The sequence below is a fragment of the Schistocerca nitens genome, chromosome 7, assembly GCF_023898315.1.
Source record: "Schistocerca nitens isolate TAMUIC-IGC-003100 chromosome 7, iqSchNite1.1, whole genome shotgun sequence".
NCBI lineage: Eukaryota > Metazoa > Arthropoda > Insecta > Orthoptera > Acrididae > Schistocerca > Schistocerca nitens.
In genome coordinates, this window is record NC_064620.1 from 622,506,415 (window position 1) to 622,521,122 (window position 14,708).

A 14,708-nucleotide genomic window follows, 5' to 3' on the forward strand; every position below is an offset into this window, starting at 1 on the left:
GGTGACCGAGTACCGCATTTTAGACACTTTAAGACACCTCAGAGTATAAGGCGCACCCTAATTTTTGAATAGTTTTTTTAAAACCCAACATTTTTATTATTGTGAAGTAAGTCCTTGCGGGGTAACAGGAAGCTCTGTACTTCCCTGTCTCAGTTTCTCTTTCACAGAAATTTAAAATGGCTACTAGACTGATCTAGCACAAGAAGAGAACTTTCCTTCAATAAATCATCCTTCTCTCCCATACTCTGTTAATCCATAATTTCATACCCGACTCGTCCATCCAATCCTTGTCATGTATGTGAAGAACAACAGCTGGCGCTATTCCAGAAGGTTTTGGTATTGTTTGGCGCTTGAAAGTGATCCTTGGGTGAAGTTTAGTACCGCAAGCACAACATGAGAGTTATAACAATGTATTTACTTTTGTGCGTTAACATACAGCTATAATTGGCGGTGGAAATATATTTGCAGAGAAAAGCACATAATGATATATATTGTATTTTAGGCCAATACACATAACTAGTTATTGTAGTGGTTTTGAATACCTTTACTGGTCAGGGCTAAATGACTATTGAAAATATAATTGTTTTTGGATAGCTCAACATGAATTTCCTAAGGGACCGAAGTTTATCATGCATTTACCAGTAGAATAAGGTGCGGAGAAACTATTTCGCCGTATGCAACTTCCGTCCGATTTCGACGAAACAATTCGTGAATCTTTTAACATTTCCAGGTACACGTCGCACAATATAGCTTCTTACATGAATCTACTGCTATGCAGTATGGGACTTTCACATTACACTAAAATAATGTTTTTTAAACAATAATAATACGGTGGCAAGTCATGCGTGTCCGACACCAATTACGAGAGACAGAAGAATGAGTAACTGTTCATCGATAATATCTCGTACATCAAAAGAATGAAAAAACTGTTCTTCTTTTGTCCGCCTTTCGCGCAGCGGCTTTCACAGTCAATAGCTCACTGCATCTCTGACGGCGTTTCCACAATAAACACGTCACGTCACACGACGTTATTTGCTAACTGTAGCTGTTGCCGACCGACTGCTCGGTTAGTGAATGATTTAAAATGTTAGGGCAATATCATTATGTTACATTGCCTTCCATGGGAATCTTGGAAGTCAAGGAGATTACCAAGATTCACATGTCGCCGTTAACATTATGGGATTGAGTACCTTACGGATTTACATGGATCAAACATAATATTTCTGTCATTTGACAGTTAGGATTACACAAATAAGGTGGTCTCTCATTCTGAGACAAAAGACAAGTTTTAAGGTAAATATACACAGAAGAAATTTAAAAACTAAAACAGTAAATCTAGAAAGTTTACAATGGAGATTATACATTATGCTCAATATATTCCTTTTACAGAGTTCACAAGGACCATCTTTGTGGCCTCAAGTTATTGTCTAGAGCTCATAGGCTCTTTGCACCTGAAAGAAAACACACAGAAATGGATCTTTCTATACACATATAATTCTCATATATGGTATTTCTGACACGTGTCCATCTTCCATTGCTCACTAGTTGTCATGATTTTTACGCTTTCATTATTTGTGTATTTGGCAGGTAAGTTAAAACTGATTCTTCTCCAGATGAAGCTTATCCCTTGCGAAGTTGGATCTCTACTTTGCGTTCACCAAGAAGAAAACTTTTCATCATCTCTGGTGGGCGAGTCTCGCTCGCACGTTAGGTACACACGTTACATGTAACAAAAAAATATAAATACCTATTAGTCCAAGAACTAAGCTTAAATCTAATTTTAGGGCTTGGGATTCATAGGAATCTGACTTTGTCACTATTCACGTGAGGTTTGGCTGTTCGCATTTCATTCACGGGATTACATTTTTTTATGTTGTGAACCCATGTAAGAGTCTTTTATTTTGCGAGCGGCTTCCAAGAAAAGTCCGTTACGTTGAACTACAGCGGGAGTGCTGTGCTGGTACATCACTTTAAATTTAACGCGTTTGTTGCGTCGATGGGTGTTGGCACAGGCTGATTGTTAGTACTGAATCGTAACTCCAGGCGCTCACTAGCCGCCACGCGGTATTTCAGCTTTCCTGTGCACGGTTCAGTGAACACGCTGCGTCGGTGGCGTTGTGGTATTTTGTCTCTTGCTGAGCTGCTGCGGAGGGACGACGATTACCAGGACAGAGACTCAGTTTTCCATCCCTGCCTTCACATTTTCCAGCCGATTTTGAAGATCTTAAGGTAGGCTAGCGCTCATACTTTCCAAAGCAGCTAACACTTACACTTGGTGTTCGATGCACTGCACTTAATCACATCACCGCCTTCGGTTACACAACCGGAGTATCACCGTCCGTCGGCATATCTGCACGTTTAACACTTATTATTTTCATCGTGAATGAAATTATCACTTATTTATAACACTGCCCTATTGCTTCATGTCTGTGGCAGACTTCCACAGCATTTTAAGCCTTCACTTATACACTACTCTGTACACAAATTTTTTTTACAGTTTATAATCAAATAGTTTGTCTCACTTTGAAGCTTGCTAATTGAGAGCTTCGATTATCGAGTTCATTTCAATTTCTGCTGATTTGTTGGTAACCACCGTAACATTTCGCTTTACATCAATCATCATCTTTCTCTAAGACTTATTACGCTTTCGATTCACAGTCACAATACATTAGTTTCTCCGATTTGTTAGCAATTACTTTTTTTATTCATTGCAATCGTTCTTTCTATTCATTGGATTCATTTAGTTATCACTGTCATTCCGACAAAAATTTCATTTTTACTAGATGTGAGGATCAATCAGTCACACTTGATCGCCCTCTCACATGAGAACAAAACACCATTCAAGAAAATATTCAAATTCCTTATCGCGATCGCAGTTCGCGTCTCGGATTGACTTTAAAAGAAAAAGTAAAGACTTTTCAAAACTAGCTTTTCCCGGTTTCGTACACTCGTTTCCTTTTGAAAATCGTTTGCCAAACCAGTCTTCCACGTCAACCGAATTTCTCAATCTGTGACGTCAAGTCTACTGGGCGGGTTTAGGCGGGTTTGGATATTTACACAAATTCAGAGTAAAGACATAGATATGATAGTACACAGAAGAAGAAATATAGCAAACAAATCCTTGTTCCTTATGACTTAGAAATTAATTTTTCTTTCCGTCGTACGTCTGCTTACGCGCTGTAATTAAGAACTACCTGCTTTGTTTTACTGGCGGTTTCTTTGTCATTTTATTCACGCTTTGACGTCGGCTTGCGTTCCGCTGCATTGATCTCTATATATGACCTTACGTCATCATTGCCTTCTCCTTGTCACTTACGCTCTTACGCTTGGTATTTTATTTCAGTTATGGCTTTAAATGTATCTGACCTGCGTATTGCAATTACAGTTAATGCTTCTCTGTTTATCTAGCTGAAGGGATAGCGCTTTCGTTGTCATATTGATACTTACAAGTAACTCACATGCTTCGTAAGCATTACGTTATTTTAATGCAGAGATGAGCTTGTTCCAGATTTCTATGTACATTAGAACTTAATCTAGACATCGCTGACTTAGAAACTAGTTACTTATTTTCCTTTTCAGTGGCATCATGAACCATTAATTGTCAAGCGACCCTTGTCCTTGACGAAAATAAATTTCCTTTTTCGGTCATTGCTCCTTGAAATTAAAAATTTCTTACTACTACGTTTTACTTTCATTTCTTTACCATTTCATATCGCAGAAGCCGGCTTGTTAGGCACATCCTTCGATTTATATTTCATTTTTCTCTCATAAATATTATATGCTTAAAACTAAATCTTAAAACTAGAGTTCTCGGAGTCGATCACTTTTTTTGTTAAACAAAAATATTTCATCAGCTTGTCTGTACATAAATTATGGCTCAAGATAACATATTTTAAATTCTCTGCTGTATAGCAAGACAGGCTCACTATCGTGTAGTTTATCCTAAGCATTTTTTAACGAAGTTAGACCAGTTTTCACTTAGTTACTAGCGGCTAACCTTCTCTTGTTATTAGGCCTATAAAGCTTTCTCTTGACTTATTTTGTAGTATGATACTTTTTAAGATCAGAGTGATGGTATAATTCTTTTATTTTTCTATTTGCGGGATAAGAAATCAGATAACAACCTGTGTGCGGTATACGAAGGATCTCGTAAGGTCCCTCAAAAAGACTTTGCCATTTTCGATTTTTAAATGAGAGCAATGATGGTTTAAGGTGCGTTTTTAGTAAGACCCTTTCGTCTACTTTATAAGATAGCACCTTATTAATATGTTTGTCATACGCCTTCTTGCGTAAATTGGCTTGGGTGATCAATGTTGTTAGAGCTTGTCTTATTCTGGAGTCTAAACTAGCGCTTGTGTTCTTACACTTAGGGATTGAATTGACCCTTTCATTTTTTTCTTGGTCACAAGACATCAGCTCACTCAGTGTGAAACCAGTAGACAGGTGCGGTAGATTATTCACAATTTCCTAGAAAGGTGACACAAAGTCAACCCAGCGAGTCTGCTGATTTGGTACATACGTACGAATGAAACGATTAAACTCCTTGAAGACTCGTTTAGTCAGGTTCGACTGGGGCCTGAAGTTAGAGATAAGGATTTGCCTAATTTGATGACGAGCAAGGAAAAGACTCTATCTTTTGCAAACAAAGTTAGACCCATTGCCTGAGAGAATAGATTCAGGCCTTCCAAATCTAGGAAAGTAGTCACGTTCTAAACGATTGATGATTGGTTGAGTGTTTGCAGATTTCATAGCGTACAATCTCAAATGTTTGGTAAGTAGATCGATGACAGCTACAAGGTACCTTAGTCCTCCACGACCTCGTGGGAGTGATCCTGCCAAATCTATGACTAGGATTTGTCTGGGTTTCTATGTGATGATTGGATTCAAAGGCAGTATATTCGAAAGATTAAAAGGTTTTGCCTTTTGACAAATGACACAGTGTTTCAAGAGCTTGTGAATTCTGCTATGAAGGTTAGTGATGTAGCACTACTTTGCAATTTTACGCTTACACTTTTCTGGACTAAAGTGTTCGCATGAAATATGTGTATACCAGATTAAGTGTTCTACATATTCCTGCGGAATGCATACTAGCCAATTTTCTGATGACAATGATGCTAGGTGGAAAAGAAATTGATTATGCAATTTATAATATTTGCACATGCAATGGATAGCATTAGTTTCGAGGAACTTCCTCACACCTGTCCATTTTGGATAAGTTTCCTGCAATTGAAGAATCTGCTAACAAAGATCAAGAAAATATTTGCGATGTACTTGATCCTTCATCAAAAGAATTCTGTAATTTGACATTTGTTCCAAAAGTTCAGTACTGTCGGAAGAGCCTTCAGGCATGCGGGATAGAGCATCTGCAATAATGCTATCTTTGCCTTTTATATAGATTATTTCGAAATCATATTCCTGCAAGAAAAGACACCACCTCGTTAAGCGAGGATGTAGAAGTTTACACGTCAGAAGAAAACTAAGAGCCTGATGGTCAGAATAAACTTTGATTTTCTTGCCATTGATGTAGTAGTTGAATCTCTTGAAAGCTCAAATTACTGCAAGAGCTTCCAATTCGGTAATACAGTAGGATCGTTCAGTTTCTGTAAGAACCCTACTAGCAAAAATAATTACTCTGATTTCTGGTTTTCCATTGGCTTCATGGATCTGGAAGAGACATGCGCCTAATGCCTCAAAACTTGCGTCAGATGACACGCAAAATTCCTTTTCCATATCTGGATGATGAAGAATGTTGCTATTTAGCAAAGCTTCTTTGATATCGAGGAATGCCTTTTGACAGTCGTCAGTCCGATTCCACTGAGTATTTTTCTTTAACAATTTCAATAAATGAGGGTTGTTCATCCCTTGCTTTGGTGAGAATCTTCTGAAGAACGAAGTGAATCCCAGATAACCGTTAAGTCGTTGTTTAGAAGGTTGGAAGGCAAATTTTTAATTGCGCTTAGCTTAGCCGCATCAGGACGGACTCCGTCAGATGAAATGACGTGTCCTAACAATTTGATTTCAGCTCGGCCAAAGTGTGACTTTTACAAGTTGGCAGTGACTCCGTATTCCAGGAATCGCTGAAACACTTTCTGTATTAGTTCAACGTGGCTTTCCCAGGCTTTAGTAGCAATTAAAAGATCATCAACGTAGAGAGTGACTTCATCAAGAAGATCTGGACCAAGAACATGCTCTAGGGCAGAGATGAATGCTCTAGAACTAACATTCAATCCAAAAGGCATGACTCGAAATTGATAAGATCTGCCGGCGAAGATAAATGCCGCATACTTTCGTGAGTTAGGGTTAGTCTCACTTGTCAATATGACATCTTCAAATCAATGCTACTCAAATATTTAATTCCATAAAATCTCTGCAGGTGTTCTTCAGTCGCTTCAGGTCTCGTTCGTACAGGTACAGTAATTTTATTTGTGTTTCGCGCGTCAAGTACGAGTCGTACTGTGTTATCCTGTTTCAAAATCGTCAACAAGGGGCTACTATAGGGCGAATTAGAATACTCTTTGACCTTCCAGCTCAGCATCTTCTTAATTTCATTGCGAACTGCTTCCCTTCTTGCATACGGTATGGGATATGTCGTCCGACAGAAAGTTTGGTGCGGCACCACTTCCATAGTATATTCTTAGTCCTTTATAATACCAGGTCTTTTGGAAAACACTTCGATATATTGTGACAACAAATTGAATAATTCCTGTCCCTGAGGTTCGGATAACTCTGTTGATTCTGAGGTCTTATTGGTTATTTCCTGCGGAGCGGGTAAACAATGTTCAAATGTGTGTGAAATCTTATGGGACTTAACTGCTAAGGTCATCAGTCCCTAAGTTTACACACTACTTAACCTAAATTATCCTAAGGACAAATACACACACCCATGCCCGAGGGAGGACTTGAACCTCTGCCGGGACCAGCAGCACAGTCCATGACTGCAGCGCCTAAGACCGCACGGCTAATCCCGCTCGGCGGAGAGGGTAAGTCACTTATTGTATCATTAAATGTATCACAGTTACCATAGAACAAAGTGAAATGATTACGACAAGGAGGCCTTCTGCCTATCCTTTGTAATCTAATGCTATTACAAGTGCCGAAGTTTTTTTACACTTTCTTTCACTCACTTCAGTTCTACTTACGTCTGCTGTACTAACAGTGTGCAAATGCCAGTATAAAGGTCTATTAGGGCTCTATAGCGTCTTATAAAATCCATTTCCAAGAGACATGGCACTGCCAAATTCTTGACAACGAGGAAAATACATTTGATGGGTACTGATTGAATCTCCAGTGATACCCAAGTTCGTATACTGACCTTTTGTGTCTGGGAGCCAATGGCTCCTGTTTTTGAACATCCTTGACGGGTAATGTTGGGGTTTTAATTAATGTACTAATTTGCTTATACACTCCTGGAAATGGAAAAAAGAACACATTGACACCGGTGTGTCAGACCCACCATACTTGCTCCGGACACTGCGAGAGGGCTGTACAAGCAATGATCACACGCACGGCACAGCGGACACACCAGGAACCGCGGTGTTGGCCGTCGAATGGCGCTAGCTGCGCAGCATTTGTGCACCGCCGCCGTCAGTGTCAGCCAGTTTGCCGTGGCATACGGAGCTCCATCGCAGTCTTTAACACTGGTAGCATGCCGCGACAGCGTGGACGTGAACCGTATGTGCAATTGACGGACTTTGAGCGAGGGCGTATAGTGGGCATGCGGGAGGCCGGGTGGACGTACCGCCGAATTGCTCAACACGTGGGGCGTGAGGTCTCCACAGTACATCGATGTTGTCGCCAGTGGTCGGCGGAAGGTGCACGTGCCCGTCGACCTGGGACCGGACCGCAGCGACGCACGGATGCACGCCAAGACCGTAGGATCCTACGCAGTGCCGTAGGGGACCGCACCGCCACTTCCCAGCAAATTAGGGACACTGTTGCTCCTGGGGTATCGGCGAGGACCATTCGCAACCGTCTCCATGAAGCTGGGCTACGGTCCCGCACACCGTTAGGCCGTCTTCCGCTCACGCCCCAACATCGTGCAGCCCGCCTCCAGTGGTGTCGCGACAGGCGTGAATGGAGGGACGAATGGAGACGTGTCGTCTTCAGCGATGAGAGTCGCTTCTGCCTTGGTGCCAATGATGGTCGTATGCGTGTTTGGCGCCGTGCAGGTGAGCGCCACAATCAGGACTGCATACGACCGAGGCACACAGGGCCAACACCCGGCATCATGGTGTGGGGAGCGATCTCCTACACTGGCCGTACACCACTGGTGATCGTCGAGGGGACACTGAATAGTGCACGGTACATCCAAACCGTCATCGAACCCATCGTTCTACCATTCCTAGAGCGGCAAGGGAACTTGCTGTTCCAACAGGACAATGCACGTCCGCATGTATCCCGTGCCACCCAACGTGCTCTAGAAGGTGTAAGTCAACTACCCTGGCCAGCAAGATCTCCGGATCTGTCCCCCATTGAGCATGTTTGGGACTGGATGAAGCGTCGTCTCACGCGGTCTGCACGTCCAGCACGAACGCTGGTCCAACTGAGGCGCCAGGTGGAAATGGCATGGCAAGCCGTTCCACAGGACTACATCCAGCATCTCTACGATCGTCTCCATGGGAGAATAGCAGCCTGCATTGCTGCGAAAGGTGGATATACACTGTACTAGTGCCGACATTGTGCATGCTCTTTTGCCTGTGTCTATGTGCCTGTGGTTCTGTCAGTGTGATCATGTGATGTATCTGACCCCAGGAATGTGTCAATAAAGTTTCCCCTTCCTGGGACAATGAATTCACGGTGTTCTTATTTCAATTTCCAGGAGTGTAGAAACATAAGGACACAGCATTAATATTTGCACCTGTATCTAAGATTACAGTCGTCAAAATTCCTGCTATAATTAGTTTTGTCACAGGTTGCACTTAGTCATGTATCGATTCGTCACATTCAGTCGTGTCTTCCTCTTGTAATAATTCTCCTCTCATGTCAGTTCCGTCATTGTATCTCAATACAAGTACGTCATGGTTAGGCTCTTTGTCGAAGTGGTCGCCCCCATTCTGTCTCACAGCATCCATTAGGGAGCTTTCAGATGCTGAAGTTAGTTTTCCTGTTTGCGTGGTTTTGGTTGGCCTTCACCATTAGGAAGTTCGACCAATCTAACATTACGAGAACATTGAGGAACAAAATTACTGTTATATACAAACCTCGTGTCAAAGTGTTGTTGCGTTTGTTCTGGTGTCCAATATGTGTTACTGTCTTCCGCGTTGGCGAAAAATGCAGGGGGATTGTACTGCCTTCGCGGGGTCTGATGATTTTTATTACCATTATGATTTCCGGAATTGTTACGGTGAAATCCACCTTCACACTGTGGCTTGCCGTTGAACTGTGTGTTTCTATACATTTCCTGCGCTTGATTTTTACTAGGCCGCCGAGTTGTGTTGGTGTGAGTGGTCGTTATGAGCTGTTTGTTGCTGCCCATAATCTGAATGTTGGCCGTGCGAGTACGGTGCATTCCATTGTGATCCGCTCTGCTGTTGCCAACCCTTTTGACTGAAACCATTTCCAAACTTCTGCTTGTACGGTTGATTGCCGTGCTGGTTAGCAGTCGTGTTATACACGGGATTGAATCGGTTGTGTTGATTATGTCTATTCCCTTTGTACGGATACCAATTGCCTTGATTTTCGTTTTGCCAATAGTTACTATTTTTGTAACCGTTCCGTAGCTTTTCATAGCCGTTACTCTCGTAAGGTTGTGGCCAAGAATTGTGTGGAGTGTTCCGCGGTTTGTTAGCTCTTATGTCCACGTAGATCAGGTCTAGGGAATCTAATATCGACAGAAAGGTATCTGGATCATTATCTGGTATGGTTATCAGCTTTTCACGAATTGATATGGGTAATTTAGACGTGAGGATCATAATTACATCTTTATTATTAATAGGGGTATCCCAATACCGGATTTTGCCAAGATATTTTTTGAAGTACTTTCTCAGACTACTATTCCTGGGGTCAAATTGTTCTGCGTTATAAACTTCTTTACGAAGGCGCTTCTGAACACCTTCGCTCCAAAATTTGCTGAGGAAACAATGCTCAAACTCCTCATATGTTCGACACTTATCAACCATTTCGGTTCCCCATATTGCCGATTCGCCACCTATATATCCGGTAATAAATGGATACGCTGTCTATCGGTCCACGAATTTGGAAAAATGCCAGAGAATCCACAAAGAAAACAATTGGGTGTATATTTCGTTTCTCCGGGTTAAAGGTTTGAAAAACACGATGTTTTATCATGCTTTCTTCCTTCATCATTTGTACTACTGAGTCAGATTCTTGGTTTCTGTGACTAACTTGTGACTAACTTAAGTGGTGGCGAAGTGCGCTCATTAGATACAACAGGTATTGGGACCTGCCGAAATAATTATTCTTCTTCCTCTGAGGCTAAAGAGGTAGAATAATTCGGTCTCTGTACTCGGGAACTACTACTCACTTGTGCCTTAAAGTTATTTAGTTGTTCCGTTACCACTTGCTTCCAGTTTGATATTTCTTGCTGAAAGCTACGCCTACTGCTACCGAGTTCAGACATTACAGAATCTCCGGAGCTTCCAGGAGCTGCCAAGATAGAGTGGTTACTTTCACAGTCTCTACTAGGCCTTTGTTAATTTTATTTTCGACAAATTTGTCCTTTCCAGCAATCCAGTTCTCATAATTTTCTCTAAATTCTCTCTCATGACTATCTAGCCTCTCTTTTACTTTTATTTCAGTCTCCTGAGTCAAATCTGACATTCCGTCCGTTAGTTTTTATACCTGCGTAGTTACTCTGTCTAATCACTGATTAACTGTGGTTACAGAGGAGTGAAGATTCTTGGTTAAGTCTCGGATGTCAGCTGTCTCCCTTTGCATGCTAGCGAAAGCGTCATTCAGTCCGAAAATTATTCCACTTCGCATTTGAGAAACTGCATCCTTCGTTGACTACGTCTTCGATAACAGTTTTTATTCCTTCGCTTACGTGGAAAGTTTATCTTCAAGCGAGCCTAACATTTGTCTATTCTCCTCCATCAAATCTTTCATTTGGCGATTTCCTTTCTGCATCATTTGACTTATTTGATTCAGTAGATGTTTGAATACATCGTCTGTCACTACCCCTGGGTTACTTTCACCTGCCTCCCTTGTAACCCGTATATGGCTACGAGTGCTAGTGGCAGAGACTGTGGTGACATTGTGTAGTTCAGTAACATTATGGTGTGAGGCACCAAAGTGCATCATATTTCCTACTTCACTATCTACACAGTTATTTCGATTGGTGTCTCAGCCCTACTAATTATTCTGTGGGACCGTAAGGGTCGCGACACTTCACTCGTTTCATTCACCTCATTTGAATCTAGAGATGACATTTTATCGTCTGCCATAGCTCACTTATTTACAAACAGTAAGTCAATGAAGTTCGTTTGAGTTACACCCGTCAGCTGTCGAAGAGATGTAATTTATTGTTAGCGAGTCGGTTGTCACTGCTACGTCACAAGATCGGAATGTCGGGAGTTGGACGTCACGAGAACTAGTGACTATTATGGGCTGTAAAGGAAGTATCGCTGCACACGGATCAAAATAAATGAAAACTAATATCGGTCAGCCCCGTCAAACGGCAGCGGACATTTAAAAACAACTGATATACAATACAAAACAACGGAATTTAAGCAATCGTTAAAGAAATGCCCAAACTACTGAGCAAATTTTCTACTGCAACTACTAAAGGCCGTCACAAATTGATTAATGGCGGCTGAAACTAAGGAAGCTTGGCTACGGCTGACAAAATTTTAACTTACGTGGCTGATGACTGCCTTCGGCGATGCAACAAGATTTTGGCACAAATTACGTTCCGTAAATTTCTGTGATTGCCTTATCTCGTTTGTTCGCTCGATGGAAAATTTATTGGATGGTGTTTGATGCATGTAACAAATCAAAAGCACAAAATTAGCTACAATTCTTTATGAAAATTTCTACAATGCTTATTTTACTAAAAAAAAATATTTTTTTCCACAGTACACAAGTTTAATTCGTGTCCCTGTTCAGAGGCGCCAATTATAACAATATACACTCCTGGAAATTGAAATAAGAACACCGTGAATTCATTGTCCCAGGAAGGGGAAACTTTATTGACACATTCCTGGGGTCAGATACATCACATGATCACACTGACAGAACCACAGGCACATAGACACAGGCAAAAGAGCATGCACAATGTCGGCACTAGTACAGTGTATATCCACCTTTCGCAGCAATGCAGGCTGCTATTCTCCCATGGAGACGACCGTAGAGATGCTGGATGTAGTCCTGTGGAACGGCTTGCCATGCCATTTCCACCTGGCGCCTCAGTTGGACCAGCGTTCGTGCTGGACGTGCAGACCGCGTGAGACGACGCTTCATCCAGTCCCAAACATGCTCAATGGGGGACAGATCCGGAGATCTTGCTGGCCAGGGTAGTTGACTTACACCTTCTAGAGCACGTTGGGTGGCACGGGATACATGCGGACGTGCATTGTCCTGTTGGAACAGCAAGTTCCCTTGCCGGTCTAGGAATGGTAGAACGATGGGTTCGATGACGGTTTGGATGTACCGTGCACTATTCAGTGTCCCCTCGACGATCACCAGTGGTGTACGGCCAGTGTAGGAGATCGCTCCCCACACCATGATGCCGGGTGTTGGCCCTGTGTGCCTCGGTCGTATGCAGTCCTGATTGTGGCGCTCACCTGCACGGCGCCAAACACGCATACGACCATCATTGGCACCAAGGCAGAAGCGACTCTCATCGCTGAAGACGACACGTCTCCATTCGTCCCTCCATTCACGCCTGTCGCGACACCACTGGAGGCGGGCTGCACGATGTTGGGGCGTGAGCGGAAGACGGCCTAACGGTGTGCGGGACCGTAGCCCAGCTTCATGGAGACGGTTGCGAATGGTCCTCGCCGATACCCCAGGAGCAACAGTGTCCCTAATTTGCTGGGAAGTGGCGGTGCGGTCCCCTACGGCACTGCGTAGGATCCTACGGTCTTGGCGTGCATCCGTGCGTCGCTGCGGTCCGGTCCCAGGTCGACGGGCACGTGCACCTTCCGCCGACCACTGGCGACAACATCGATGTACTGTGGAGACCTCACGCCCCACGTGTTGAGCAATTCGGCGGTACGTCCACCCGGCCTCCCGCATGCCCACTATACGCCCTCGCTCAAAGTCCGTCAACTGCACATACGGTTCACGTCCACGCTGTCGCGGCATGCTACCAGTGTTAAAGACTGCGATGGAGCTCCGTATGCCACGGCAAACTGGCTGACACTGACGGCGGCGGTGCACAAATGCTGCGCAGCTAGCGCCATTCGACGGCCAACACCGCGGTTCCTGGTGTGTCCGCTGTGCCGTGCGTGTGATCATTGCTTGTACAGCCCTCTCGCAGTGTCCGGAGCAAGTATGGTGGGTCTGACACACCGGTGTCAATGTGTTCTTTTTTCCATTTCCAGGAGTGTATTTACTTTTGTGCGTTAACATACAGCTATAATTGGCGGTGGAAATATATTTGCAGAGAAAAGCGCATAATGATATATATAGTATTTTAGGCCAATAGACATAACTAGTTATTATAGTGGTTTTGAATAGCTTTCAAATGGTTCAAATGGCTCTGAGCACTATGGGACTTAACATCTAGGGTCATCAGTCCCCTAGAACTTAGAACTACTTAAACCTAACGAACCTAAGGACAGCACACAACACCCAGCCATCACGAGGCAGAGAAAATCCCTGACCCCGCCGGGAATCGAACCCGGGAACCCGGGCGTGGGAAGCGAGAACGCTACCGCACGACTACGAGATGCGGGCTGAATAGCTTTACTGGTCAGGGCTAAATGACTATTGAAAATATAATTGTTTTTGGTTAGTTCAACATGAATTTCCTAAGGGACCGAAGTTTATCATGCATTTACCGGTAATTTCCAAGAATGATTGCCTATCGAAGTTGCGGTGTCCAAACGATACATATCGCACGTGAGATCGGAAATCGATTATGCGATTGTGGTGGCGGGCATTGTAATCAATTGTGATTGTCATTTTTATCTGTTTTCCGTCGTTCCCTTACATGCTCTAAATTACATACCTCCGCGAATTATTTGTGAGTTGTTAGGGAATCCCAGACAATTTATGTCGTTAGTGAGTGAGATGTCTGCTGTTCTTGAGGATTCTTCGACGGATTCTCTCACATGGTAAAGTCTAATTTCATGTTTATCCAGCGTAGAAAATTGTTCGACTTTTCGTCGCAAATATGGATTATTACTGGATGACGAAAGAAGGGACTGTGTAGACTGTGATGGTGGGAAGTGTGTAAAACTCCGTAAGAACAGTTTCGATGCTGAAATACCGTTTACAATAATTTCATTGCGGACAGTGTGGGAAACGAACGAGTAGCATGAAAAATACATGGTTCTTCCAGCGTATCCATCCAGACCACTGTAATGGACCCTCACATGATGACAACACCGACGACGAGTAAGGTAAGTCGTCTCCTTTTCAATTACAAGTATTTTTTTAACGCTCTTCTTTTGTCGTTGCTGTAGCGACCACCCTAAGCTAACTCATTACGCCTGCCGCCAGAGTCGCATGATCGATTTATTATCGCACGTTCGATATGTATCGTTTGGACACCAGAACTTCGATAGGCAATCATTCTTGGAAAT